The sequence below is a fragment of the Etheostoma spectabile genome, unplaced genomic scaffold (assembly GCF_008692095.1).
Source record: "Etheostoma spectabile isolate EspeVRDwgs_2016 unplaced genomic scaffold, UIUC_Espe_1.0 scaffold00019300, whole genome shotgun sequence".
NCBI lineage: Eukaryota > Metazoa > Chordata > Actinopteri > Perciformes > Percidae > Etheostoma > Etheostoma spectabile.
The window spans coordinates 1-25,584 of record NW_022604803.1 but is presented as its reverse complement, the minus strand read 5'-3'; the positions used below and the strand labels follow the sequence as shown (position 1 = coordinate 25,584).

Here is a 25,584-nt window from a genome sequence, read left to right as displayed (position 1 = left end):
TGCCCTTTTTGTGCAGAGACTAGTTTCGAATTGTAATAAAGCAAACATGCATTGGCTGGGAATCGAACCAGGTCTCCCGCGTGGGAGGCGAGAATTCTACCACTGAACCACCAACGCTGGATGCGGTTCAAATTCCACCACCGAAAAAATCAGTCTGCATGGCCACATTATGTTTTTCACAAGTGTCAGAAAAACGGTAATTTTTTCCGTATTCCATCAAACACGGATCACAGTCTCTTGACGTGCTAGTGCACCAACAATCAAATTTAGCTAACATGATGGCTGAAATAGAAGTTAACATTACCAGAAATTAGTTGTTTGCCTTCACACAACATGCCCCTTCTGTGCAAGACTTTTTCCGAATAGTGATAAAGAAGCTGCATTAGCCGGGAATCGGACCCGGGTCTCCCGCGTGGCAGGCGAGAATTCTACCACTGAACCACCAACGCTTGACGTGCCTTGATATGCCCCACTGAAAAAAATCAGTCTGCATGGCCACATTATGTTTTCACAAGTGTCAACATAATGGTAATTTTATCCTCTTTCCATCAACAGGGATCACAGCCTCTTGGGCTGCCTAGTGCACCAAAAATCAAAATGGAGCTAACATGCATGACTGAAATCTAGAAGTTACATCACCAGAAATGAGCTTTTTGCCTTCACACAACATGCCCTTTTTGTGCAGAGACTAGTTTTGAATGTAATAAAGCAAACATGCATTGGCTGGGAATCGGACCCAGGTCTCCCGCGTGGGAGGCGAGAATTCTACCACTGAACCACCAATGCTGACGTGCCTTGATATGCCCCACTGAAAAAAATCAGTCTGCATGGCCACATTATGTTTTCACAAGTGTCAACATAATGGTAATTTTATCCATTTCCATCAAACAGGGATCACAGCCTCTTGGGCTGCCTAGTGCACCAAAAATCAAAATGGAGCTAACATGCATGACTGAAATCAAGAAGTTACATCACCAGAAATGAGCTTTTTGCCTTCACACATACATGCCCTTTTTGTGCAGAGACTAGTTTCGAATTGTAATAAAGCAAACATGCATTGGCTGGGAATCGGACCCAGGTCTCCCGCGTGGGAGGCGAGAATTCTACCACTGAACCACCAACGCTGGATGCTTCAAGTTCCACCACCGAAAAAAATCAGTCTGCATGGCCACATTATGTTTTCACAAGTGTCAGAAAAACGGTAATTTTATCCTCTTTCCATCAAACACGGATCACAGCTCTTGGGTGCCTAGTGCACCAACAAATAAAATTTAGCTAACATGAATGGCTGAAATGTAGAAGTTAACATTACCAGAAATTGTGTTTGCCTTCACACAAACATGCCCCTTTGTGTGCAAGGACTTTTTCCGAATAGTGATAAAGGAAAGCTGCATTAGCCGGGAATCGGACCCAGGTCTCCCGCGTGGCAGGCGAGAATTCTACCACTGAACCACCAATGCTTGACGTGCCTTGATATGCCCCACTGAAAAAAATCAGTCTGCATGGCCACATTATGTTTTCACAAGTGTCACATAATGGTAATTTTATCCTCTTCCATCAAACAGGGATCACAGCCTCTTGGGCTGCCTAGTGCACAAACATCAAAATGGAGCTAACATGCATGACTGAAATCAAGAAGTTAACATCACCAGAAATGAGCTGTTTGCCTTCACACAACATGCCCTTTTTGTGCAGAGACTAGTTTCCGATTGTATAAAGCAAACATGCATTGGCTGGGAATCGGACCCGGTCTCCCGCGTGGGAGGCGAGAATTCTACCACTGAACCACCAATGCTTGATGCGGTTCAAATGCCCCCACTGAAAAAATCAGTCTGCATGGCCACATTATGTTTTCACAAGTGTCAGAAAAACGTAATTTTATCCGTATTCCATCAAACGGATCACAGTCTCTTGACGTGCCTAGTGCACCAACAATCAAAATTTAGCTAACATGAATGGCTGAAATGTAGAAGTTAACATCACCAGAAATTAGTTGTTTGCCTTCACACAAACATGCCCTTCTGTGCAGGACTTTTTCCGAATAGTGATAAAGAAAGCTGCATTAGCCGGGAATCGGACCCAGGGTCTCCCGCGTGGCAGGCGAGAATTCTACCACTGAACCACCAATGCTTGACGTGCCTTGATATGCCCCACTGAAAAAAATCAGTCTGCATGGCACATTATGTTTTCACAAGTGTCAAAATAATGGTAATTTTATCCTCTTTTCCATCAAACAGGATCACAGCCTCTTGGCTGCCTAGTGCACCAAAAATCAAAATGGAGCTAACATGCATGACTGAAATCAAGAAGTTAACATCACCAGAAATGAACTGTTTGCCTTCACACAACATGCCCTTTTTGTGCAGAGACTAGTTTCGAATTGTAATAAAGCAAACATGCATTGCTGGAATCTGACCCAGGTCTCCCGCGTGGAGGCGAGAATTCTACCACTGAACCACCAATGCTTGACGTGCCTTGATATGCCCCACTGAAAAAATCAGTCTGCATGGCCACATTATGTTTTCACAAGTGTCAGCATAATGGTAATTTTATCCTTTTCCATCAAACAGGGATCACAGCCTCTTGGGCTGCCTAGTGCACCAAAATCAAAATGGAGCTAACATGCATGACCGAAATCAAGAAGTTAACATCACCAGAAATGAACTGTTTGCCTTCACACATACATGCCCTTTTTGTGCAGAGACTAGTTTCGAATTGTAATAAAGCAAACATGCATTGGCTGGGAATCGGACCCAGGTCTCCCGCGTGGGAGGCGAGAATTCTACCACTGAACCACCAACGCTGGATAAGGTTCAAGTTCCACCACCGAAAAAATCAGTCTGCATGGCCACATTATGTTTTCACAAGTGTCAGAAAAACGGTAATTTTTTCCGTATTCCATCAAACACGGATCACAGTCTCTTGACGTGCCTAGTGCACCAACAATCAAAATTTAGCTAACATGAATGGCTGAAATGTAGAAGTTAACATTACCAGAAATTAGTTTTTGTTTGCCTTCACACAACATGCCCCTTCTGTGCAAGGACTTTTTCCGAATAGTGATAAGGAAAGCTGCATTAGCCGGGAATCGGACCCGGGTCTCCCGCGTGGCAGGCGAGAATTCTACCACTGAACCACCAATGCTTGACGTGCCTTGATATGCCCCACTGAAAAAAATCAGTCTGCATGGCCACATTATGTTTCACAAGTGTCAACATAATGGTAATTTTATCCTCTTTTCCATCAAACAGGGATCACAGCCTCTTGGGCTGCCTAGTGCACCAAAATCAAAATGGAGCTAACATGCATGACTGAAATCAAGAAGTTAACATCACCAGAATGAACTGTTTGCCTTCACACATACATGCCCTTTTGTGCAGAGACTAGTTTCGAATTGTAATAAAGCACATGCATTGGCTGGGAATCGGACCCAGGTCTCCCGCGTGGGAGGCGAGAATTCTACCACTGAACCACCAACGCTGGATGCGGTTCAATTCCACCACCGAAAAAATCAGTCTGCATGGCCACATTATGTTTTCACAAGTGTCACATAATGGTAATTTTATCCTCTTTCCATCAAACAGGATCACAGCCTCTTGACTGCCTAGTGCACAAAATCAAAGGAGCTAACATGCATGACTGAAATGTAGAAGTTAACATCACCAGAAATGAACTTTTGCCTTCACACAACATGCCCTTTTTGTGCAGAGACTAGTTTTGAATTGTAATAAAGCAAACTGCATTGGCTGGAATCGGACCCGGGTCTCCCGCGTGGGAGGCGAGAATTCTACCACTGAACCACCAACTGGATGCGGTTCAATTCCACCACCGAAAAAAATCAGTCTGCATGGCCACATTATGTTTTCACAAGTGTCAGAAAAACGGTAATTTTATCCGTATTCCATCAAACAGGGATCACAGTCTCTTGACGTGCCTAGTGCACCAACAATCAAAATTTAGCTAACATGAATGGCTGAAATCAGAAGTTAACATTACCAGAAATTAGTTTTGCCTTCACACAACATGCCCTTTTGTGCAAGACTTTTCGAATAGTAATAAAGAAACTGCATTAGCTGGGAATCGGACCCGGTCTCCCGCGTGGCAGGCGAGAATTCTACCACTGAACCACCAATGCTTGACGTGCCTTGATATGCCCCACTGAAAAAAATCAGTCTGCATGGCCACATTATGTTTTCACAAGTGTCAACATAATGGTAATTTTATCCTCTTTCCATCAAACAGGGATCACAGCCTCTTGGGCTGCCTAGTGCACCAAAAATCAAATGGAGCTAACATGCATGACTGAAATCTAGAAGTTAACATCACCAGAAATGAGCTTTTGCCTTCACACAACCATGCCCTTTTTGTGCAGAGACTAGTTTTGAATTGTAATAAAGCAAACATGCATTGGCTGGAAATCGGACCCAGGTCTCCCGCGTGGGAGGCGAGAATTCTACCACTGAACCACCAATGCTTGACGTGCCTTGATATGCCCCACTGAAAAAAATCAGTCTGCATGGCCACATTATGTTTTCACAAGTGTCAGCATAATGGTAATTTTATCCATTTCCATCAAACAGGGATCACAGCCTCTGGGCTGCTAGTGCACCAAAATCAAAATGGAGCTAACATGCATGACTGAAATCAAGAAGTTAACATCACCAGAAATGAACTGTTTGCCTTCACACATACATGCCCTTTTTGTGCAGAGACTAGTTTCGAATTGTAATAAAGCAAACATGCATTGGCTGGGAATCGGACCCAGGTCTCCCGCGTGGGAGGCGAGAATTCTACCACTGAACCACCAACGCTGGATGCGGTTCAAATTCCACCACCGAAAAAAATCAGTCTGCATGGCCACATTATGTTTTCACAAGTGTCAGAAAAACGGTAATTTTTTCCGTATTCCATCAAACACGGATCACAGTCTCTTGACGTGCCTAGTGCACCAAATCAATCAAAATCATAGCTACAACATGAATGGCTGAAATGTAAGTTTAACTTACCAGAAATAGTTGTTTGCCTTCACACAAACATGCCCCTTCTGTGCAAGGACTTTTCCGAATAGTGATAAGGAAAGCTGCATTAGCCGGAATCGGACCCGGGTCTCCCGCGTGGCAGGCGAGAATTCTACCACTGAACCACCATGCTTGACGTGCCTTGATATGCCCCACTGAAAAAAATCAGTCTGCATGGCCACATTATGTTTTCACAAGTGTCAACATAATGGTAATTTATCCTCTTTCCATCAACAGGGATCACAGCCTCTTGGGCTGCCTAGTGCACCAAAAATCAAAATGGAGCTAACATGCATGACTGAAATCAAGAAGTTAACATCACCAGAAATGAACTTTTTGCCTTCACACATACATGCCCTTTTTGTGCAGAGACTAGTTTTGAATTGTAATAAAGCAAACATGCATTGGCTGGGAATCGGACCCAGTCTCCCGCGTGGGAGGCGAGAATTCTACCACTGAACCACCAATGCTTGACGTGCCTTGATATGCCCCCACTGAAAAAAATCAGTCTGCATGGCCACATTATGTTTTCACAAGTGTCAACATAATGGTAATTTTATCCTCTTTCCATCAAACAGGATCACAGCCTCTTGGGCTGCCTAGTGCACCAAAATCAAAATGGAGCTAACATGCATGACTGAAATCAAGAAGTTAACATCACCAGAAATGAGCTTTTTTGCCTTCACACAACATGCCCTTTTTGTGCAGAGACTAGTTTTGAATTGTAATAAAGCAAACATGCATTGGCTGGGAATCGGACCCAGGTCTCCCGCGTGGGAGGCGAGATTCTACCACTGAACCACCAATGCTTGACGTGCCTTGATATGCCCCACTGAAAAAAACATTCTGCATGGCCACATTATGTTTTCACAAGTGTCAGCATAATGGTAATTTTATTCCATTTTCCATCAAACAGGGATCACAGCCTCTTGGGCTGCCTAGTGCACCAAAAATCAAAATGGAGCTAACATGCATGACTGAAATCAAGAAGTTAACATCACCAGAAATGAACTGTTTGCCTTCACACATACATGCCCTTTTTGTGCAGAGAAGTTTTCGAATTGTATAAAGCAAACATGCATTGGCTGGGAATCGGACCGGTCTCCCGCCCGCGTGGAGGCGAGAATTCTACCACTGAACCACCAACGCTGGATCGGTTCAAATTCCCACCGAAAAAAAATCAGTCTGCATGGCCACATTATGTTTTCACAAGTGTCAGAAAACGGTAATTTTTTCCGTTTCCATCAAACACGGATCACAGTCCTCTTGACGTGCCTAGTGCACCAACAATCAAATTTAGCTAACATGAATGGCTGAAATGTAGAAGTTAACATTACCAGAAATTAGTTGTTTTCCTTCACACAACATGCCCCTTCTGTGCAAGGACTTTTTCCGAATAGTGATAAAGGAAAGCTGCATTAGCCGGGAATCGGACCCGGGTCTCCCGCGTGGCAGGCGAGAATTCTACCACTGAACACCAATGCTTGACGTGCCTTGATATGCCCCACTGAAAAAAATCAGTCTGCATGGCCACATTATGTTTTCACAAGTGTCAGCATAATGGTAATTTTCCGTTTCCATCAAACAGGGATCACAGCCTCTTGGGCTGCCTAGTGCACCAAAATCAAAATGGAGCTACATGCATGACTGAAATCAAGAAGTTAACATCACCAGAAATGAACTGTTTGCCTTCACACATACATGCCCTTTTGTGCAGAGACTAGTTTCGAATTGTAATAAAGCAAACATGCATTGGCTGGGAATCGGACCCAGGTCTCCCGCGTGGGAGGCGAGAATTCTACCACTGAACCACCAACGCTGGATGCGGTTCAAATTCCACCACGAAAAAATCAGTCTGCATGGCCACATTATGTTTTCACAAGTGTCAACATAATGGTAATTTTCCTCTTTCATCAAACACGGATCACAGTCTCTTGGGCTGCCTAGTGCACCAACAATCAAAATGGAGCTAACATGCATGACTGAAATGTAGAAGTTAACATCACCAGAAATGAGTTGTTTGCCTTCACACAAACATGCCCTTTTGTGCAAGGACTAGTTTTGAATTGTAATAAAGCAAACTGCATTGGCTGGGAATCGGACCCAGGTCTCCCGCGTGGGAGGCGAGAATTCTACCACTGAACCACCATGCTTGACGTGCCTTGATATGCCCCACTGAAAAAAATCAGTCTGCATGGCCACATTATGTTTTCACAAGTGTCAGCATAATGGTAATTTTTCCTCTTTTCCATCAAACAGGGATCACAGCCTCTTGGGCTGCCTAGTGCACCAAAATCAAAATGGCTAACATGCATGACCGAAATCAGAAGTTAACATCACCAGAAATGACTGTTTGCCTTCACACATACATGCCCTTTTGTGCAGAGACTAGTTTCGAATTGTAATAAAGCAAACATGCATTGGCTGGGAATCGGACCCAGGTCTCCCGCGTGGGAGGCGAGAATTCTACCACTGAACCACCAACGCTGGATGCGGTTCAAATTCCACCACCGAAAAAACAGTCTGCATGGCCACATTATGTTTTCACAAGTGTCAGAAAAACGGTAATTTTTTCCGTATTCCATCAAACACGGATCACAGTCTCTTGACGGCCTAGTGCACCAACAATCAAAATTAGCTAACATGAATGGCTGAAATGTAGAAGTTAACATTACCAGAAATTAGTTGTTTGCCTTCACACAAACATGCCCCTTCTGTGCAAGGACTTTTTCCGAATAGTGATAAAGGAAAGCTGCATTAGCCTGGAATCGGACCCGGTCTCCCGCGTGGCAGGCGAGAATTCTACCACTGAACCACCAATGCTTGACGTGCCTTGATATGCCCCACTGAAAAAAATCAGTCTGCATGGCCACATTATGTTTTCACAAGTGTCAACATAATGGTAATTTTATCCTCTTTCCATCAAACGGGATCACAGCCTCTTGGGCTGCCTAGTGCACCAAAAATCAAAATGGAGCTAACATGCATGACTGAAATCAAGTTAACATCACCAGAAATGAACTGTTTTGCCTTCACACATACATGCCCTTTTGTGCAGAGACTAGTTTCGAATTGTAATAAAGCAAACATGCATTGGCTGGGAATCGGACCCAGGTCTCCCGCGTGGGAGGCGAGAATTCTACCACTGAACCACCAATGCTTAAGTGCCTTCAATTCCCCACCGAAAAAAATCAGTCTGCATGGCCACATTATGTTTTCACAAGTGTCACATAATGGTAATTTTATCCTTTTCCATCAAACAGGGATCACAGCCTCTTGACTGCCTAGTGCACCAAAATCAAAAGGAGCTAACATGAATGACTGAAATCTAGAAGTTAACATTACCAGAAATGAGTGTTTGCCTTCACACAAACATGCCCTTTTTGTGCAGAGACTAGTTTCGAATTGTAATAAAGCAAACATGCATTGGCTGGGAATCGGACCCAGGTCTCCCCGTGGGAGGCGAGAATTCTACCACTGAACCACCAATGCTTGATGCCTTGAATTCCCCCACTGAAAAAAATCAGTCTGCATGGCCACATTATGTTTTCACAAGTGTCACAAAAATGTAATTTTTCCTCTTTCCATCAAACAGGGATCACAGCCTCTTGGGCTGCCTAGTGCACCAAAAATCAAAATGGAGCTAACATGCATGACTGAAATCAAGAAGTTAACATCACCAGAAATGAACTGTTTGCCTTCACACATACATGCCCTTTTTGTGCAGAGACTTTTTCGAATTGTAATAAAGCAAGCTGCATTGGCTGGGAATCGGACCCAGGTCTCCCGCGTGGGAGGCGAGAATTCTACCACTGAACCACAATGCTTGACGTGCCTTGATATGCCCCACTGAAAAAAATCAGTCTGCATGGCCACATTATGTTTTCACAAGTGTCAACATAATGGTAATTTTATCCTCTTTCCATCAAACAGGGATCACAGCCTCTTGGCTGCCTAGTGCACCAAAAATCAAAATGGAGCTAACATGCATGACTGAAATCTAGAAGTTAACATCACCAGAAATGAGCTTTTTGCCTTCACACAACCATGCCCTTTTTGTGCAGAGACTAGTTTTGAATTGTAATAAAGCAAACATGCATTGGCTGGAATCTGACCCAGGTCTCCCGCGTGGAGGCGAGAATTCTACCACTGAACCACCAATGCTTGACGTGCCTTGATATGCCCCACTGAAAAAAATCAGTCTGCATGGCCACATTATGTTTTCACAAGTGTCAGCATAATGGTAATTTTATCCATTTTCCATCAAACAGGGATCACAGCCTCTTGGGCTGCCTAGTGCACCAAAAATCAAAATGGAGCTAACATGCATGACCGAAATCAAGAAGTTAACATCACCAGAAATGAACTGTTTGCCTTCACACATACATGCCCTTTTTGTGCAGAGACTAGTTTCGTATTGTAATAAAGCAAACATGCATTGGCTGGGAATCGGACCCAGGTCTCCCGCGTGGGAGGCGAGAATTCTACCACTGAACCACCACGCTGGATCGGTTCAAATTCCACCACCGAAAAAATCAGTCTGCATGGCCACATTATGTTTTCACAAGTGTCAGAAAAACGGTAATTTTTTCCGTATTCCATCAAACACGGATCACAGTCTCTTGACGTGCCTAGTGCACCAACAATCAAAATTTAGCTAACATGAATGGCTGAAATGTAGAAGTTAACATTACCAGAAATTAGTTGTTTGCCTTCACACAAACATGCCCCTTCTGTGCAAGGACTTTTTCCGAATAGTGATAAAGGAAAGCTGCATTAGCCGGGAATCGGACCCGGTCTCCCGCGTGGCAGGCGAGAATTCTACCACTGAACCACCAATGCTTGACGTGCCTTGATATGCCCCACTGAAAAAAATCAGTCTGCATGGCCACATTATGTTTTCACAAGTGTCAACATAATGGTAATTTTATCCTCTTTCCATCAAACAGGGATCACAGCCTCTTGGGCTGCCTAGTGCACCAAAAATCAAAATGGAGCTAACATGCATGACTGAAATCAGAAGTTAACATCACCAGAAATGAACTTTTTGCCTTCACACAACATGCCCTTTTTGTGCAGAGACTAGTTTCGAATTGTAATAAAGCAAACATGCATTGGCTGGGAATCGGACCCAGGTCTCCCGCGTGGGAGGCGAGAATTCTACCACTGAACCACCAACGCTGACGTGCCTTGATAGCCCCACGAAAAAAATCAGTCTGCATGGCCACATTATGTTTTCACAAGTGTCAACATAATGGTAATTTTATCCTCTTTCCATCAAACAGGGATCACAGCCTCTTGGGCTGCCTAGTGCACCAAAAATCAAAATGGAGCTAACATGCATGACTGAAATCTAGAAGTTAACATCACCAGAAATGAGCTTTTTGCCTTCACACAACCATGCCCTTTTTGTGCAGAGACTAGTTTTGAATTGTAATAAAGCAAACATGCATTGGCTGGGAATCGGACCCAGGTCTCCCGCGTGGGAGGCGAGAATTCTACCACTGAACCACCAATGCTTGACGTGCCTTGTATGCCCCACTGAAAAAATCAGTCTGCATGGCCACATTATGTTTTCACAAGTGTCAGCATAATGGTAATTTTATCCATTTCCATCAAACAGGATCACAGCCTCTTGGGCTGCCTAGTGCACCAAAAATCAAAATGGAGCTAACATGCATGACTGAAATCAGAAGTTAACATCACCAGAAATGAACTGTTTGCCTTCACACATACATGCCCTTTTTGTGCAGAGACTAGTTTCGAATTGTAATAAAGCAAACATGCATTGGCTGGGAATCGGACCAGGTCTCCCGCGTGGGAGGCGAGAATTCTACCACTGAACCACCAACGCTGGATGCCTTCAATTCCACCACCGAAAAAAATCAGTCTGCATGGCCACATTATGTTTTCACAAGTGTCAGAAAAACGGTAATTTTATCCGTATTCCATCAAACACGGATCACAGTCTCTTGACGTGCCTAGTGCACCAAAATCAAATTTAGCTAACATGAATGACTGAAATGTAGAAGTTAACATTACCAGAAATTAGTTGTTTGCCTTCACACAAACATGCCCTTTTGTGCAAGGACTTTTTTCCGAATAGTGATAAAGGAAGTGCATTGGCCGGGAATCGACCCGGTCTCCCGCGTGGCAGGCGAGAATTCTACCACTGAACCACCAATGCTTGACGTGCCTTGATATGCCCCACTGAAAAAAATCAGTCTGCATGGCCACATTATGTTTTCACAAGTGTCAGCATAATGGTAATTTTATCCTTTTCCATCAAACAGGGATCACAGCCTCTTGGGCTGCCTAGTGCACCAAAAATCAAAATGGAGCTAACATGCATGACCGAAATCAAGAAGTTAACATCACCAGAAATGAACTGTTTTGCCTTCACACATACATGCCCTTTTTGTGCAGAGACTAGTTTCGAATTGTAATAAGCAAACATGCATTGGCTGGGAATCGGACCCAGGTCTCCCGCGTGGGAGGCGAGAATTCTACCACTGAACCACCAACGCTGGATGCGGTTCAAATTCCACCACCGAAAAAAATCAGTCTGCATGGCCACATTATGTTTTCACAAGTGTCAAAAAACGGTAATTTTTTCCGTATTCCATCAAACACGGATCACAGTCTCTTGACGTGCCTAGTGCACCAACAATCAAAATTTAGCTAACATGATGGCTGAAATGTAGAAGTTAACATTACCAGAAATTAGTTGTTTGCCTTCACACAAACATGCCCCTTCTGTGCAAGGACTTTTTCCGAATAGTGATAAAGGAAAGCTGCATTAGCCGGGAATCGGACCCAGGTCTCCCGCGTGGCAGGCGAGAATTCTACCACTGAACCACCAATGCTTGACGTGCCTTGATATGCCCCACTGAAAAAAATCAGTCTGCATGGCCACATTATGTTTTCACAAGTGTCAACATAATGGTAATTTTATCCTTTTCCATCAAACAGGGATCACAGCCTCTTGGGCTGCCTAGTGCACCAAAAATCAAAATGGAGCTAACATGCATGACTGAAATCAAGAAGTTAACATCACCAGAAATGAACTGTTTGCCTTCACACATACATGCCCTTTTGTGCAGAGACTAGTTTCGAATTGTAATAAAGCAAACATGCATTGGCTGGGAATCGGACCCAGGTCTCCCGCGTGGGAGGCGAGAATTCTACCACTGAACCACCAACGCTTGATGCGGTTCAATTCCACCACTGAAAAAAATCAGTCTGCATGGCCACATTATGTTTTCACAAGTGTCAGAAAAACGGTAATTTTATCCGTATTCCATCAAACACGGATCACAGTCTCTTGACGTGCCTAGTGCACCAACAATCAAAATTTAGCTAACATGCATGGCTGAAATGTAGAAGTTAACATTACCAGAAATTAGTTGTTGCCTTCACACAAACATGCCCCTTCTGTGCAAGACTTTTCCGAATAGTGATAAAGGAAAGCTGCATTAGCCGGAATCGGACCCAGGTCTCCCGCGTGCAGAGGCGAGAATTCTACCACTGAACCACCAATGCTTGACGTGCCTTGATATGCCCCACTGAAAAAAATCAGTCTGCATGGCCACATTATGTTTTCACAAGTGTCAACATAATGGTAATTTTATCCTATTTCATCAAACAGGATCACAGCCTCTTGGGCTGCCTAGTGCACCAAAAATCAAAATGGAGCTAACATGCATGACTGAAATCAAGGTTAACATCACCAGAAATGAACTTTTTGCCTTCACACAACATGCCCTTTTGTGCAAGACTAGTTTCGAATTGTAATAAAGCAAACATGCATTGGCTGGAAATCTGACCCAGGTCTCCCGCGTGGGAGGCGAGAATTCTACCACTGAACCACCAATGCTTGACGTGCCTTGAATGCCCCACTGAAAAAATCAGTCTGCATGGCCACATTATGTTTTCACAAGTGTCACATAATGGTAATTTATCCTTTTCCATCAAACAGGGATCACAGCCTCTTGGGCTGCCTAGTGCACCAAAAATCAAAATGGAGCTAACATGCATGACTGAAATCAAGAAGTTACATCACCAGAAATGAACTGTTTGCCTTCACACATACATGCCCTTTTGTGCAGAGACTAGTTTCGAATTGTAATAAAGCAAACATGCATTGGCTGGGAATCGGACCCAGGTCTCCCGCGTGGGAGGCGAGAATTCTACCACTGAACCACCAACGCTGGATAAGGTTCAAGTTCCACCACCGAAAAAATCAGTCTGCATGGCCACATTATGTTTTCACAAGTGTCAGAAAAACGGTAATTTTTTCCGTATTCCATCAAACACGATCACAGTCTCTTGACGTGCCTAGTGCACCAACAATCAAATTTAGCTAACATGATGGCTGAAATGTAGAAGTTAACATTACCAGAATTAGTTGTTTGCCTTCACACAAACATGCCCCTTCTGTGCAAGGACTTTTCCGAATAGTGTATAAGGAAAGCTGCATTAGCCGGAATCGGACCCAGTCTCCCCCGTGGCAGGCGAGAATTCTACCACTGAACCACCAATGCTTGACGTGCCTTGAATAGCCCCACTGAAAAAAATCAGTCTGCATGGCCACATTATGTTTTCACAAGTGTCAACATAATGGTAATTTTATCCTCTTTTCCATCAAACAGGGATCACAGCCTCTTGGCTGCCTAGTGCACCAAAATCAAAATGGAGCTAACATGCATGACTGAAATCAGAAGTTAACATCACCAGAAATGAACTGTTTGCCTTCACATACATGCCCTTTTGTGCAGAGACTAGTTTCGAATTGTAATAAAGCAAACATGCATTGGCTGGAAATCGGACCCGGTCTCCCGCGTGGGAGGCGAGAATTCTACCACTGAACCACCAATGCTTGACGTGCCTTGATATGCCCCACTGAAAAAAATCAGTCTGCATGGCCACATTATGTTTTCACAAGTGTCAGCATAATGGTAATTTTATCCATTTCCATCAAACAGGGATCACAGCCTCTTGGGCTGCCTAGTGCACCAAAAATCAAAATGGAGCTAACATGCATGACTGAAATCAAGAAGTTAACATCACCAGAAATGACTGTTTGCCTTCACACATACATGCCCTTTTTGTGCAGAGACTAGTTTCGAATTGTAATAAAGCAAACAGCATTGGCTGGGAATCGGACCCAGTCTCCCGCGTGGGAGGCGAGAATTCTACCACTGAACCACCAACGCTGGATAAGGTTCAATTCCCACCACCGAAAAAAATCAGTCTGCATGGCCACATTATGTTTCACAAGTGTCAGAAAAACGGTAATTTTTCCGTATTCCATCAAACACGGATCACAGTCTCTTGACGTGCCTAGTGCACCAACAATCAAATTTAGCTAACATGAATGGCTGAAATGTAGAAGTTAACATTACCAGAAATTAGTTGTTGCCTTCACACAAACATGCCCCTTCTGTGCAGACTTTTTCCGAATAGTGATAAAGGAAAGCATGCATTAGCCGGAATCGGACCCGGTCTCCCGCGTGGCAGGCGAGAATTCTACCACTGAACCACCAATGCTTGACGTGCCTTGATATGCCCCACTGAAAAAAATCAGTCTGCATGGCCACATTATGTTTTCACAAGTGTCACATAATGGTAATTTTATCCTCTTTCCATCAAACAGGGATCACAGCCTCTTGGCTGCCTAGTGCACCAAAATCAAAATGGAGCTAACATGCATGACTGAAATCAGAAGTTAACATCACCAGAAATGAACTGTTTGCCTTCACACATACATGCCCTTTTTGTGCAGAGACTAGTTTTCGAATTGTAATAAAAACATGCATTGGCTGGAATCGGACCCAGGTCTCCCGCGTGGGAGGCGAGAATTCTACCACTGAACCACCAACGCTGGATAGGTTCAAGTTCCCCACCGAAAAAAATCAGTCTGCATGGCACATTATTGTTTTCACAAGTGTCAACATAATGGTAATTTTACCTCTTTCCATCAAACAGGATCACAGCCTCTTGGGCTGCCTAGTGCACCAAAATCAAAATGGAGCTAACATGCATGACTGAAATCTAGAAGTTAACATCACCAGAAATGAACTTTTTGCCTTCACACAAACATGCCCTTTTTGTGCAGAGACTAGTTTCGAATTGTAATAAAGCAAACATGCATTGGCTGGAATCGGACCCAGGTCTCCCGCGTGGGAGGCGAGAATTCTACCACTGAACCACCAACGCTGGATGCGGTTCAATTCCACCACCGAAAAAAATCAGTCTGCATGGCCACATTATGTTTTCACAAGTGTCAAAAAACGGTAATTTTTTCGTATTCCATCAAACACGGATCACAGCCTCTTGACGTGCCTAGTGCACCAACAATCAAAATTTAGCTAACATGAATGGCTGAAATGTAGAAGTTAACATTACCAGAATTAGTTGTTTGCCTTCACACAAACATGCCCTTTGTGCAGGACTTTTTCCGAATAGTGATAAAGAAACTGCATTAGCCGGGAATCGGACCCGGGTCTCCCGCGTGGCAGGCGAGAATTCTACCACTGAACCACCAATGCTGACGTGCCTTGATATGCCCACACTGAAAAAATCAGTCTGCATGGCCACATTATGTTTTCACAAGTGTCAACATAATGGTAATTTTATCCTCTTTCCATCAAACAGGATCACAGCCTCTTGGGCTGCCTAGTGCACCAAAAAAAAATGGAGCTAACATGCATGACTGAAATCTAGAAGTTAACATCACCAGAAATGACTTTTGCCTTCACACAACCATGCCCTTTTTGTGCAGAGACTAGTTTTGAATTGTAATAAAGCAAACATGCATTGGCTGGAAATCTGACCCAGGTCTCCCGCGTGGGAGGCGAGAATTCTACCACTGAACCACCAATGCTTGACGTGCCTTGATTGCCCCACTGAAAAAAATCAGTCTGCATGGCCACATTATGTTTTCACAAGTGTCAGCATAATGGTAATTTTTATCCTTTTCCATCAAACAGGGATCACAGCCTCTTGGGCTGCCTAGTGCACCAAAATCAAAATGGAGCTAACATGCATGACCGAAATCAAGAAGTTAACATCACCAGAAATGAACTGTTTTGCCTTCACACATACATGCCCTTTTTGTGCAGAGACTAGTTTCGAATTGTAATAAAGCAAACATGCATTGGCTGGGAATCGGACCCAGGTCTCCCGCGGGGAGGCGAGAATTCTACCACTGAACCACCAACGCTGGATCGTTCAATTCCACCACCGAAAAAAATCAGTCTGCATGGCCACATTATGTTTTCACAAGTGTCAGAAAACGGTAATTTTTTCCGTATTCCATCAAACACGGATCACAGTCTCTTGACGTGCCTAGTGCACCAACAATCAAATTTAGCTAACATGAATGGCTGAAATGTAGAAGTTAACATTACCAGAAATTAGTTGTTTGCCTTCACACAAACATGCCCCTTTGTGCAAGGACTTTTCCGAATAGTGATAAAGGAAAGCTGCATTAGCCTGGAATCGGACCCGGTCTCCCGCGTGGCAGGCGAGAATTCTACCACTGAACCACCAATGCTTGACGTGCCTTGAATGCCCCACTGAAAAAATCAGTCTGCATGGCCACATTATGTTTTCACAAGTGTCCATAATGGTAATTTTATCCTTTTCCATCAAACAGGGATCACAGCCTCTTGGCTGCCTAGTGCACCAAAATCAAAATGGAGCTAACATGCATGACTGAAATCAGAAGTTAACATCACCAGAAATGAACTGTTTGCCTTCACACATACATGCCCTTTTGTGCAGAGACTAGTTTCGAATTGTAAAAGCAAACATGCATTGGCTGGGATCGGACCCAGGTCTCCCGCGTGGGAGGCGAGAATTCTACCACTGAACCACCAACGCTGGATGCGGTTTCAAATTCCACCACCGAAAAAATCAGTCTGCATGGCCACATTATGTTTTCACAAGTCATCAAAAAACGGTAATTTTTCCGTATTCCATCAAACACGGATCACAGTCTCTTGACGTGCCTAGTGCACCAACAATCAAAATTTAGCTAACATGATGGCTGAAATGTAGAAGTTAACATTACCAGAAATTAGTTGTTTGCCTTCACACAACATGCCCCTTCTGTGCAAGGACTTTCCGAATAGTGATAAAGGAAGCTGCATTAGCCGGGAATCGGACCCAGGTCTCCCGCGTGGCAGGCGAGAATTCTACCACTGAACCACCAATGCTTGACGTGCCTTGATATGCCCCACTGAAAAAAATCAGTCTGCATGGCCACATTATGTTTTCACAAGTGTCAACATAATGGTAATTTTATCCTCTTTTCATCAAACAGGGATCACAGCCTCTTGGCTGCCTAGTGCACCAAAATCAAAATGGAGCTAACATGCATGACTGAAATCAAGAAGTTAACATCACCAGAAATGAACTGTTTGCCTTCACACATACATGCCCTTTTTGTGCAGAGACTAGTTTCGAATTGTAAAGCAAACATGCATTGGCTGGGAATCGGACCCAGGTCTCCCGCGTGGGAGGCGAGAATTCTACCACTGAACCACCAACGCTGGATAAGGTTCAAGTTCCACCACCGAAAAAAATCAGTCTGCATGGCCACATTATGTTTTCACAAGTGTCAACATAATGGTAATTTTATCCTCTTTCCATCAAACGGGATCACAGCCTCTTGGGCTGCCTAGTGCACCAAAAATCAAATGGAGCTAACATGCATGACTGAAATCTAGAAGTTAACATCACCAGAAATGAGCTTTTGCCTTCACACAACCATGCCCTTTTTGTGCAGAGACTAGTTTTAATTGTAATAAAGCAAACATGCATTGGCTGGGAATCTGACCCAGGTCTCCCGCGTGGGAGGCGAGAATTCTACCACTGAACCACCAATGCTTGACGTGCCTTGATATGCCCCACTGAAAAAAATCAGTCTGCATGGCCACATTATGTTTTCACAAGTGTCAGCATAATGGTAATTTTATCCTTTTCCATCAAACAGGGATCACAGCCTCTTGGGCTGCCTAGTGCACCAAAAATCAAAATGGAGCTAACATGCATGACCGAAATCAAGAAGTTACATCACCAGAAATGAACTGTTTGCCTTCACACATACATGCCCTTTTTGTGCAGAGACTATTTTGTATTGTAATAAAGCAACATGCATTGGCTGGGAATCGGACCCAGGTCTCCCGCGTGGGAGGCGAGAATTCTACCACTGACCACCAACGCTGGATGCGGTTCAAATTCCACCACCGAAAAAATCAGTCTGCATGGCCACATTATGTTTTCACAAGTGTCAAAAACGGTAATTTTTCCGTATTCCATCAAACACGGATCACAGTCTCTTGACGTGCCTAGTGCACCAACAATCAAAATTTAGCTAACATGAATGGCTGAAATGTAGAAGTTAACATTACCAGAAATTAGTTGTTTGCCTTCACACAAACATGCCCCTTCTGTGCAAGGACTTTTCCGAATAGTGATAAAGAAAACTGCATTAGCCGGAATCGACCCGGGTCTCCCGCGTGGCAGGCGAGAATTCTACCACTGAACCACCAATGCTTGACGTGCCTGATATGCCCCACTGAAAAAAATCAGTCTGCATGGCCACATTATGTTTTCACAAGTGTCACATAATGGTAATTTTATCCTCTTTCCATCAAACAGGGATCACAGCCTCTTGGGCTGCCTAGTGCACCAAAAATCAAAATGGAGCTAACATGCATGACTGAAATCTAGAAGTTAACATCACCAGAAATGACTTTTTGCCTTCACACAACCATGCCCTTTTTGTGCAGAGACTAGTTTCGAATTGTAATAAAGCAAACATGCATTGCTGGGAATCGACCCGGTCTCCCGCGTGGGAGGCGAGAATTCTACCACTGAACCACCAATGCTTGACGTGCCTTGATATGCCCCACTGAAAAAAATCAGTCTGCATGGCCACATTATGTTTTCACAAGTGTCAACATAATGGTAATTTTATCCTTTTCCATCAAACAGGATCACAGCCTCTTGGCTGCCTAGTGCAACCAAAAATCAAATGGAGCTAACATGCATGACTGAAATCAAGAAGTTAACATCACCAGAAATGACTGTTTGCCTTCACACAACATGCCCTTTTTGTGCAGACTATTTTCGAATTGTAATAAAGCAAACATGCATTGGCTGGAATCGGACCCAGGTCTCCCGCGTGGGGCGAGAATTCTACCACTGAACCACCAACGCTTGATGCGGTTCAATTCCACCACTGAAAAAATCAGTCTGCATGGCCACATTATGTTTTCACAAGTGTCAGAAAAATGTAATTTTTCCGTTTTCCATCAAACAGGATCACAGTCTCTTGACGGCCTAGTGCACCAACAATCAAAATTAGCTAACATGATGGCTGAAATGTAGAAGTTAACATTACCAGAAATAGTTTTGCCTTCACACAACATGCCCCTTTTTGTGCAAGACTTTTTTCGAATTGTAAAAGAAACTGCATTGGCGGGAATCGGACCCAGGTCTCCCGCGTGGCAGGCGAGAATTCTACCACTGAACCACCAATGCTGGACGTGCCTTGATATCCCCACTGAAAAATCAGTCTGCATGGCCACATTATGTTTTCACAAGTGTCAACATAATGGTAATTTTATCCTCTTTCCATCAAACAGGGATCACGTCCTCTTGGGCTGCCTAGTGCACCAAAATCAATGGGCTAACATGCATGATGCTGAAGTAAATTAACATCACCAGAAGAACTGTTTGCCTTCACACAACATGCCCTTTTTGTGCAGAGACTAGTTTCGAATTGTAATAAACAAACATGCATTGGCTGGAAATCTGACCCAGGTCTCCCGCGTGGGGCGAGAATTCTACCACTGAACCACCAATGCTTGACGTGCCTTGATATGCCCCACTGAAAAAAATCAGTCTGCATGGCCACATTATGTTTTCACAAGTGTCAGCATAATGGTAATTTTATCCATTTTCCATCAAACAGGGATCACAGCCTCTTGGCTGCCTAGTGCACCAAAAATCAAAATGGAGCTAACATGCATGACCGAAATCAAGAAGTTAACATCACCAGAAATGAACTGTTTGCCTTCACACATACATGCCCTTTTTGTGCAGAGACTAGTTTCGTATTGTAATAAAGCAAACATGCATTGGCTGGGAATCGGACCCAGGTCTCCCGCGTGGGAGGCGAGAATTCTACCACTGAACCACCAACGCTGGATAAGGTTCAAGTTCCACCACCGAAAAAATCAGTCTGCATGGCCACATTATGTTTTCACAAGTGTCAGAAAAACGGTAATTTTTTCCGTATTCCATCAAACACGGATCACAGTCTCTTGACGTGCCTAGTGCACCAACAATCAAAATTTAGCTAACATGAATGGCTGAAATGTAGAAGTTAACATTACCAGAAATTAGTTTTTGCCTTCACACAAACATGCCCCTTCTGTGCAAGGACTTTTTCCGAATAGTGATAAGGAAAGCTGCATTAGCCGGGAATCGGACCCGGGTCTCCCGCGTGGCAGGCGAGAATTCTACCACTGAACCACCATGCTTGACGTGCCTTGATATGCCCACTGAAAAAAATCAGTCTGCATGGCCACATTATGTTTTCACAAGTGTCAACATAATGGTAATTTTATCCTCTTTCCATCAAACAGGGATCACAGCCTCTTGGGCTGCCTAGTGCACCAAAATCAAAATGGAGCTAACATGCATGACTGAAATCAAGAAGTTAACATCACCAGAAATGAACTGTTTGCCTTCACACATACATGCCCTTTTTGTGCAGAGACTAGTTTCGAATTGTAATAAAGCAAACATGCATTGGCTGGGAATCGGACCCAGGTCTCCCCGCGTGGAGGCGAGAATTCTACCACTGAACCACCAACGCTGGATAAGGTTCAAGTTCCACCACCGAAAAAATCAGTCTGCATGGCCACATTATGTTTCACAAGTGTCACATAATGGTAATTTTATCCTCTTTCCATCAAACAGGATCACAGCCTCTTGGGCTGCCTAGTGCACCCAAAAATCAAAATGGAGCTAACATGCATGACTGAAATCTAGAAGTTAACATCACCAGAAATGAGCTTTTGTTTGCCTTCACACAAACATGCCCTTTTTGTGCAGAGACTAGTTTTGAATGTAATAAAGCAAACATGCATTGGCTGGGAATCTGACCCAGGTCTCCCGCGTGGGAGGCGAGAATTCTACCACTGAACCACCAACGCTGGACGTGCTTCAAATCCCCACCGAAAAAAAATCAGTCTGCATGGCCAATTATGTTTTCACAAGTGTCAGAAAATGGTAATTTTTTCCGTTTCCATCAAACAGGGATCACAGTCTCTTGGGTGCCTAGTGCAACCAACATCAAATTAGCTAACATGAATGACTGAAATCTAGAAGTTAACATTACCAGAAATGAGTTGTTTGCCTTCACACAAACATGCCCCTTTTGTGCAAGACTTTTCCGAATAGTGATAAAGGAAACTGCATTGGCTGGGAATCGGACCCAGGTCTCCCGCGGGAGGCGAGAATTCTACCACTGAACCACCAATGCTTGACGTGCCTTGATATGCCCCACTGAAAAAATCAGTCTGCATGGCCACATTATGTTTTCACAAGTGTCAACATAATGGTAATTTTATCCTCTTTCCCATCAAACAGGGATCACAGCCTCTTGGCTGCCTAGTGCACCAAAATCAAAATGGAGCTAACATGATGACTGAAATCTAGAAGTTAACATCACCAGAAATGAGCTTTTTGCCTTCACACAACATGCCCTTTTTGTGCAGAGACTAGTTTTGAATTGTAATAAAGCAAACATGCATTGGCTGGAATCTGACCCAGGTCTCCCGCGTGGGAGGCGAGAATTTCTACTGAACCACCATGCTGACGTGCCTTGATATGCCCCACTGAAAAAATCAGTCTGCATGGCCACATTATGTTTTCACAAGTGTCAGCATAATGGTAATTTTATCCTTTCCATCAAACAGGGATCACAGCCTCTTGGGCTGCCTAGTGCACCAAAAATCAAAATGGAGCTAACATGCATGACCGAAATCAGAAGTTAACATCACCAGAAATGAACTGTTTGCCTTCACACATACATGCCCTTTTTGTGCAGAGACTAGTTTCGTATTGTAATAAAGCAAACATGCATTGGCTGGGAATCGGACCCAGGTCTCCCGCGTGGAGGCGAGAATTCTACCACTGAACCACCAACGCTGGATGGGTTCAATTCCACCACCGAAAAAATCAGTCTGCATGGCCACATTATGTTTTCACAAGGTCAAAAAACGGTAATTTTTTCCGTATTCCATCAACACGGATCACAGTCTCTTGACGTGCCTAGTGCACCAACAATCAAAATTAGCTAACATGAATGGCTGAAATGTAGAAGTTACATTACCAGAAATTAGTTGTTTGCCTTCACACAAACATGCCCCTTCTGTGCAAGGACTTTTCCGAATAGTGATAAGGAAAGCTGCATTAGCTGGGAATCGGACCCGGGTCTCCCGCGTGGCAGGCGAGATTCTACCACTGAACCACCAATGCTTGACGTGCCTTGATATGCCCCACTGAAAAAAATCAGTCTGCATGGCCACATTATGTTTTCACAAGTGTCAGCATAATGGTAATTTTATCATTTTCCATCAAACAGGATCACAGCCTCTTGGCTGCCTAGTGCACCAAAAATCAAATGGAGCTAACATGCATTACCGAAATCAAGAAGTTACACATCACCAGAAATGAACTGTTTGCCTTCACACATACATGCCCTTTTTGTGCAGAGACTAGTTTTTTATTGTAATAAAGCACATGCATTGGCTGGGAATCGGACCCAGGTCTCCCGCGTGGGAGGCAGAATTCTACCACTGAACCACCAACGCTGGATGCGGTTTCAAATTCCCCACCGAAAAAAATCAGTCTGCATGGCCACATTATGTTTTCACAAGTGTCAGAAAACGGTAATTTTTCCGTATCCATCAAACACGGATCACAGTCTCTTGACGTGCCTAGTGCACCAACAATCAAATTTAGCTAACATGATGGCTGAAATGTAGAAGTTAACATTACCAGAAATTAGTTTGTTTTGCCTTCACACAAACATGCCCCTTCTGTGCAAGGACTTTTTCCGAATAGTGATAAAGGAAAGCTGCATTAGCCGGGAATCGGACCCAGGTCTCCCGCGTGGCAGGCGAGAATTCTACCACTGAACCACCAATGCTTGACGTGCCTTGATATGCCCCACTGAAAAAATCAGTCTGCATGGCCACATTATGTTTTCACAAGTGTCAACATAATGGTAATTTTATCCTCTTTTCCATCAACAGGATCACAGCCTCTTGGGCTGCCTAGTGCACCAAAAATCAAAATGGAGCTTACATGCATGACTGAAATCAAGAAGTTAACATCACCAGAAATGAACTGTTTGCCTTCACACATACATGCCCTTTTTGTGCAGAGACTAGTTTCGAATTGTAATAAAGCAAACATGCATTGGCTGGGAATCGGACCCAGGTCTCCCGCTGGGAGGCGAGAATTCTGCCACTGAACCACCAACGCTGGATAAGGTTCAAGTTCCACCACCGAAAAAAATCAGTCTGCATGGCCACATTATGTTTTCACAAGTGTCAACATAATGGTATTTTATCCTCTTTCCATCAAACAGGGATCACAGCCTCTTGGGCTGCCTAGTGCACACCAAAATCAAAATGGAGCTAACAGCATGACTGAAATCTAGAAGTTAACATCACCAGAAATGAGCTTTTTTGCCTTCACACCAACCATGCCCTTTTGTGCAGAGACTTTTTTGAATTGTAATAAGCAACATGCATTGGCTGGGAATCTGACCCAGGTCTCCCGCGTGGGAGGCGAGAATTCTACCACTGAACCACCATGCTTGACGTGCCTTGAATATGCCCCACTGAAAAAAATCAGTCTGCATGGCCACATTATGTTTTCACAAGTGTCAGCATAATGGTAATTTTATATCCATTTTCCATCAAACAGGGATCACAGCCTCTTGGGCTGCCTAGTGCACCAAATCAAAAAATGGAGCTAACATGCATGACCGAAATCAAGAAGTTAACATCACCAGAAATGAACTGTTTGCCTTCACACATACATGCCCTTTTTGTGCAGAGACTAGTTTCGTATTGTAATAAAGCAACATGCATTGGCTGGGAATCGGACCCAGGTCTCCCGCGTGGGAGGCGAGAATTCTACCACTGAACCACCAACGCTGGATAAGGTTCAAGTTCCACCACCGAAAAAAATCAGTCTGCATGGCCACATTATGTTTTTCACAAGTGTCAGAAAAACGGTAATTTTTTCCGTATTCCATCAACACGGATCACAGTCTCTTGACGTGCCTAGTGCACCAAACTCAAAATTTAGCTAACATGAATGGCTGAAATGTAGAAGTTAACATTACCAGAAATTAGTTGTTTGCCTTCACACAACATGCCCCTTCTGTGCAGGACTTTTTCCGAATAGTGATAAAGAAAGCTGCATTGCCGGAATCGGACCCGGGTCTCCCGCGTGGCAGGCGAGAATTCTACCACTGAACCACAATGCTTGACGTGCCTTGATATGCCCCACTGAAAAAAATCAGTCTGCATGGCCACATTATGTTTTCACAAGTTCAACATAATGGTAATTTTATCCTCTTTCCATCAAACGGGATCACAGCCTCTTGGGCTGCCTAGTGCACCAAAATCAAAATGGAGCTAACATGCATGACTGAAATCAAGAAGTTAACATCACCAGAAATGAACTTTTGCCTTCACACATACATGCCCTCTTTTGTGCAGAGACTAGTTTCGAATTGTAATAAAGCAAACTGCATTGGCTGGGAATCGGAACCCAGGTCTCCCGCGTGGGAGGCGAGAATTCTACCACTGAACCACCAACGCTGGATAAGGTTCAAGTTCCACCACCGAAAAAAATCAGTCTGCATGGCCACATTATGTTTTCACAAGTGTCAGAAAATGGTAATTTTTTCCGTATTCCATCAAACACGGATCACAGCCTCTTGACGTGCCTAGTGCACCAACAATCAAATTTAGCTAACATGCATGGCTGAAATGTAGAAGTTAACATTACCAGATTAGTTTTTGCCTTCACACAACCATGCCCCTTTTGTGCAAGACTTTTTTGAATAGTGATAAAGGAAACTGCATTGGCGGAATCTGACCCAGGTCTCCCGCGTGGGAGGCGAGAATTCTACACTGAACCACAATGCTTGACGTGCCTTGATATCCCCCACTGAAAAAATCAGTCTGCATGGCCCACATTATGTTTTCACAAGTGTCAACATAATGGTAATTTTATCCTTTTCCATCAAACCGGGATCACAGCCTCTTGGGCTGCCTAGTGCACACCAAAATCAAAATGGAGCTAACATGCATGACTGAAATCAGAAGTTAACATCACCAGAAATGACTGTTTTGCCTTCACCACATACATGCCCTTTTTGTGCAGAGACTAGTTTCGAATTGTTATAAAGCAAACATGCATTGGCGGGGAATCGGACCCAGGTCTCCCGCGTGGGAGG

The 25,584-nt window shown here is 43.8% G+C and overlaps 29 non-coding genes across 29 annotated transcripts; all 29 read right to left on the bottom strand.

Annotated features, from left to right (window-relative positions):
- Positions 1-378: 378 nt before the first annotated feature.
- trnag-gcc (transfer RNA glycine (anticodon GCC)) lies at positions 379-449 on the bottom strand. Its single transcript has one exon. It is a non-coding gene; the product is annotated as a tRNA-Gly (tRNA).
- Positions 450-715: 266 nt separating this feature from the next.
- On the bottom strand, positions 716-786 carry trnag-ccc (transfer RNA glycine (anticodon CCC)). Its single transcript has one exon. It is a non-coding gene; the product is annotated as a tRNA-Gly (tRNA).
- A 267-nt stretch (positions 787-1,053) lies between these two features.
- On the bottom strand, positions 1,054-1,124 carry trnag-ccc (transfer RNA glycine (anticodon CCC)). The gene has a single exon. It is a non-coding gene; the product is annotated as a tRNA-Gly (tRNA).
- Positions 1,125-1,389: 265 nt separating this feature from the next.
- trnag-gcc (transfer RNA glycine (anticodon GCC)) lies at positions 1,390-1,460 on the bottom strand. The gene has a single exon. It is a non-coding gene; the product is annotated as a tRNA-Gly (tRNA).
- Positions 1,461-2,058: 598 nt separating this feature from the next.
- Positions 2,059-2,130, bottom strand: trnag-gcc (transfer RNA glycine (anticodon GCC)). The gene has a single exon. It is a non-coding gene; the product is annotated as a tRNA-Gly (tRNA).
- A 602-nt stretch (positions 2,131-2,732) lies between these two features.
- Positions 2,733-2,803, bottom strand: trnag-ccc (transfer RNA glycine (anticodon CCC)). The gene has a single exon. It is a non-coding gene; the product is annotated as a tRNA-Gly (tRNA).
- Positions 2,804-3,073: 270 nt separating this feature from the next.
- On the bottom strand, positions 3,074-3,144 carry trnag-gcc (transfer RNA glycine (anticodon GCC)). The gene has a single exon. It is a non-coding gene; the product is annotated as a tRNA-Gly (tRNA).
- Positions 3,145-3,409: 265 nt separating this feature from the next.
- On the bottom strand, positions 3,410-3,480 carry trnag-ccc (transfer RNA glycine (anticodon CCC)). Its single transcript has one exon. It is a non-coding gene; the product is annotated as a tRNA-Gly (tRNA).
- A 1,260-nt stretch (positions 3,481-4,740) lies between these two features.
- trnag-ccc (transfer RNA glycine (anticodon CCC)) lies at positions 4,741-4,811 on the bottom strand. Its single transcript has one exon. It is a non-coding gene; the product is annotated as a tRNA-Gly (tRNA).
- Positions 4,812-6,432: 1,621 nt separating this feature from the next.
- trnag-gcc (transfer RNA glycine (anticodon GCC)) lies at positions 6,433-6,502 on the bottom strand. Its single transcript has one exon. It is a non-coding gene; the product is annotated as a tRNA-Gly (tRNA).
- A 264-nt stretch (positions 6,503-6,766) lies between these two features.
- trnag-ccc (transfer RNA glycine (anticodon CCC)) lies at positions 6,767-6,837 on the bottom strand. The gene has a single exon. It is a non-coding gene; the product is annotated as a tRNA-Gly (tRNA).
- Positions 6,838-7,434: 597 nt separating this feature from the next.
- Positions 7,435-7,505, bottom strand: trnag-ccc (transfer RNA glycine (anticodon CCC)). Its single transcript has one exon. It is a non-coding gene; the product is annotated as a tRNA-Gly (tRNA).
- Positions 7,506-8,107: 602 nt separating this feature from the next.
- On the bottom strand, positions 8,108-8,178 carry trnag-ccc (transfer RNA glycine (anticodon CCC)). The gene has a single exon. It is a non-coding gene; the product is annotated as a tRNA-Gly (tRNA).
- Positions 8,179-9,790: 1,612 nt separating this feature from the next.
- On the bottom strand, positions 9,791-9,860 carry trnag-gcc (transfer RNA glycine (anticodon GCC)). Its single transcript has one exon. It is a non-coding gene; the product is annotated as a tRNA-Gly (tRNA).
- A 268-nt stretch (positions 9,861-10,128) lies between these two features.
- Positions 10,129-10,199, bottom strand: trnag-ccc (transfer RNA glycine (anticodon CCC)). The gene has a single exon. It is a non-coding gene; the product is annotated as a tRNA-Gly (tRNA).
- Positions 10,200-10,466: 267 nt separating this feature from the next.
- Positions 10,467-10,537, bottom strand: trnag-ccc (transfer RNA glycine (anticodon CCC)). Its single transcript has one exon. It is a non-coding gene; the product is annotated as a tRNA-Gly (tRNA).
- Positions 10,538-11,474: 937 nt separating this feature from the next.
- trnag-ccc (transfer RNA glycine (anticodon CCC)) lies at positions 11,475-11,545 on the bottom strand. Its single transcript has one exon. It is a non-coding gene; the product is annotated as a tRNA-Gly (tRNA).
- Positions 11,546-11,813: 268 nt separating this feature from the next.
- On the bottom strand, positions 11,814-11,884 carry trnag-gcc (transfer RNA glycine (anticodon GCC)). Its single transcript has one exon. It is a non-coding gene; the product is annotated as a tRNA-Gly (tRNA).
- A 268-nt stretch (positions 11,885-12,152) lies between these two features.
- On the bottom strand, positions 12,153-12,223 carry trnag-ccc (transfer RNA glycine (anticodon CCC)). The gene has a single exon. It is a non-coding gene; the product is annotated as a tRNA-Gly (tRNA).
- A 934-nt stretch (positions 12,224-13,157) lies between these two features.
- On the bottom strand, positions 13,158-13,228 carry trnag-ccc (transfer RNA glycine (anticodon CCC)). The gene has a single exon. It is a non-coding gene; the product is annotated as a tRNA-Gly (tRNA).
- A 2,269-nt stretch (positions 13,229-15,497) lies between these two features.
- On the bottom strand, positions 15,498-15,568 carry trnag-gcc (transfer RNA glycine (anticodon GCC)). The gene has a single exon. It is a non-coding gene; the product is annotated as a tRNA-Gly (tRNA).
- A 1,600-nt stretch (positions 15,569-17,168) lies between these two features.
- Positions 17,169-17,239, bottom strand: trnag-gcc (transfer RNA glycine (anticodon GCC)). Its single transcript has one exon. It is a non-coding gene; the product is annotated as a tRNA-Gly (tRNA).
- A 265-nt stretch (positions 17,240-17,504) lies between these two features.
- trnag-ccc (transfer RNA glycine (anticodon CCC)) lies at positions 17,505-17,575 on the bottom strand. Its single transcript has one exon. It is a non-coding gene; the product is annotated as a tRNA-Gly (tRNA).
- Positions 17,576-18,512: 937 nt separating this feature from the next.
- Positions 18,513-18,581, bottom strand: trnag-gcc (transfer RNA glycine (anticodon GCC)). Its single transcript has one exon. It is a non-coding gene; the product is annotated as a tRNA-Gly (tRNA).
- Positions 18,582-19,501: 920 nt separating this feature from the next.
- trnag-gcc (transfer RNA glycine (anticodon GCC)) lies at positions 19,502-19,571 on the bottom strand. Its single transcript has one exon. It is a non-coding gene; the product is annotated as a tRNA-Gly (tRNA).
- Positions 19,572-20,166: 595 nt separating this feature from the next.
- trnag-ccc (transfer RNA glycine (anticodon CCC)) lies at positions 20,167-20,237 on the bottom strand. Its single transcript has one exon. It is a non-coding gene; the product is annotated as a tRNA-Gly (tRNA).
- A 267-nt stretch (positions 20,238-20,504) lies between these two features.
- Positions 20,505-20,574, bottom strand: trnag-gcc (transfer RNA glycine (anticodon GCC)). The gene has a single exon. It is a non-coding gene; the product is annotated as a tRNA-Gly (tRNA).
- Positions 20,575-23,182: 2,608 nt separating this feature from the next.
- On the bottom strand, positions 23,183-23,253 carry trnag-gcc (transfer RNA glycine (anticodon GCC)). The gene has a single exon. It is a non-coding gene; the product is annotated as a tRNA-Gly (tRNA).
- Positions 23,254-24,200: 947 nt separating this feature from the next.
- Positions 24,201-24,271, bottom strand: trnag-ccc (transfer RNA glycine (anticodon CCC)). Its single transcript has one exon. It is a non-coding gene; the product is annotated as a tRNA-Gly (tRNA).
- Between the last annotated feature and the right edge of the window lie 1,313 nt (positions 24,272-25,584).